This window comes from Echinops telfairi, unplaced genomic scaffold (genome assembly GCF_000313985.2).
Source record: "Echinops telfairi isolate 266 unplaced genomic scaffold, ASM31398v2 ScPeMD7_2010;HRSCAF=2546, whole genome shotgun sequence".
NCBI lineage: Eukaryota > Metazoa > Chordata > Mammalia > Afrosoricida > Tenrecidae > Echinops > Echinops telfairi.
The window spans coordinates 19,071,124-19,073,482 of record NW_022105908.1 but is presented as its reverse complement, the minus strand read 5'-3'; the positions used below and the strand labels follow the sequence as shown (position 1 = coordinate 19,073,482).

Sequence of the window (2,359 nt, the reverse complement as noted above, 5' to 3'; positions counted from 1 at the left end):
GAAAAGGAGGAAGGCCCTCCACAAGCTGCATTGACCCAGTGGCTGCAATAACCGGCTCAAACCCAACGATAATTGTGAGGATGCTGCAGGAAGGGACATGATTCAGAACAATATGGCACCAGAACTGACTCAGTGCGCACCCTGACTATAAATTAAAGCTCTACTGTTAAATTTTTCCGAAGTCCTCCTTTCTGCTTCTCAAAAGACCGGCCTGCAATTTAGAGCAGTCACTTCAGGTGCACTTGAACCACTCGCAGTGGACAACAGAGAGGACCAGGTTTGTGGAGAAACGTGAGTCAAGAGGTCTCAGAAGAATGCTTACACAGCAGGCCTCGGGAAGAATGGATGCACAGCTTCCTAAACTAGTACCAAGACATCAACGCTGGAAAAGAAATCCGCAAATCTCGTAAAATTGTAACTGCCTTTGTCTTGTAAGGGACCTTGGCAGTGTAGTGGTTACAGGTTGGGCTGCTAACAGCAACGTCAGCAGTTTGAAGCCACCAGTCCCTCCTGGGGAGAAAGATGGGTCTGTCCCCCTCCATAAAGAGTTATGGTCCCGGTTTCAGTCTCCACTGCCACCGCTCTGCTCTGTCACCGCCTGTCTCTCTGACCACAGTGGTAAAAGAAACCGCGCACTGGTCATGACAATGGCTCTGGCGTAAGCAAGAGCCGGTTGGCCGGCGATGAATGCCCCATGCACTGTCTCCACGTCTATCAGCTGGCACCAGCGTGTCATGGTGGGCATAGGTCAGAAGGGCAGCTACCTGGGCAATGACGCCCAGAGAAAAGGAGGCATCCTGACGCTGAAATACCCAATCCAGCATGGCATTGTGACCGACTGGGACAACCGTGGAGATGATTTGGCATCACTCCTACAACGGAGCTGCGCGTCGCCTCCAAGGAGCACCCTGTGCTGCTGACGGAGGCACCCCAGAACCTCAAGGTCAACAGGGAGAAGATGACCCAGGTCATAGTTTAGACCTTCAACTCCCCCACCCCTGGCCAAGCTTGTGGCCATCCAGGCCATGCTGCCCCTGTACACCTCAGACGCACCACAGGCGAGGTCATGGTCTCCAGCAATGGTGTCACACACACCTTGCCCTTCTAGGAGGGCATGCCCTGCCCCACGCCATCTTGCGCCTGCATGTGGTGGAATGAGACCTGACCCAGGGGACTGCAGGGTCACCACCATGGCCAAGACCACCTTCAACTCCATCAGGAAGTGTGGCGTGGACATCCAGAAGGACCTGTACGCCCACATGGTGTTGTCCCGCCGGACCGCTGTGGACCCTGGCATCTCAGACCGCATGCAGAAGGGGATCACAACGCCAGTGCCCAGCACCATGCAGATCAAGATCCTCATGCCCTCGGAACACAAGTTCTCCGTGGGGAGATGTGGATCTGTCAGCAGGCATGCCACGTGTTAGTCCCCTCCATGGTCCACAGCAAGTGCTTCTAGAGACGGCTCGGCCACAGAATAGGTCGGCCCCTCGTGCTAGCCTCATGAAACTAGGAGAAGCCTTTCAGAGAACTGTCCTCGAAGCCCTCTCTGGAGGCAGCACCGACCGTCAGACTTGTTGCTGATCTCGACTTCGTATCCATGTTAACAGCCCTCCTGGTCTGTGGTTAATGTCCCAAACATCCTTTGATTTCAACCCTAGCACACGTGAGCTGGTCGCTCAGCAACCAGGTTGGGGAAGGTCTGGCCAGTCTCGCTCCAGGATCCCCTGGAAGCCGGCAGGAAACCGGAAGCAGTCCTTGCTATGTGCAGCGACCTGCATGCAGGGCAGAAGAACTTGAGCCTTGGGACAGAGTGTCCTTTGTTTAGCTGCTGTTGGCCGCTGGAGCCTCGGGAGCTGTGGCTTGCCTCGAGTTGGAAGATGGTTTGCACTTAAACCTGTAAATTTACTCTCTACCTTTTCATGTGTGTAAGATTTTTCTGGGACGCAATCCTCAACTTTTTTTTTTTTTTAACTCTCATAAAGATTTATTCTGAGAAACCCACAGGGCAGTTCTACCTTGTCCCATCCGGTCGACTTCATCGCAATTCTCAACTCTTCAGATGACAGAACACATTTTGGCTTTCTGCTGTCATGTGCAATTAGGTCCCGGCAACACGGCTGTGTTAGTCTAGACTAGACTAACAAATCCAGAGACACTCATGTGCATAAGAAAGAGCTTTATCATGTGGCAAAGCAACCGTGGGAGCAGAGCAGAGAGCCCCCGAGGGAGTACAAAGGACAGACTTGGGGGCCAGAGCATGGTACCCCATTGGTCTTGACTGAAGGACACCCCTAGAGATCAAACATCAGACCTTGACCTATTTACAGGTTTTTCTTTCTGCTTAAATTTTTGTTTT

At 52.8% G+C, this 2,359-nt stretch overlaps 1 pseudogene; it reads left to right on the top strand.

Moving 5' to 3' along the window:
- Nucleotides 1–649: 649 nt before the first annotated feature.
- On the top strand, nucleotides 650–1,158 carry LOC101640409 (annotated as a pseudogene).
- Nucleotides 1,159–2,359: the final 1,201 nt, after the last annotated feature.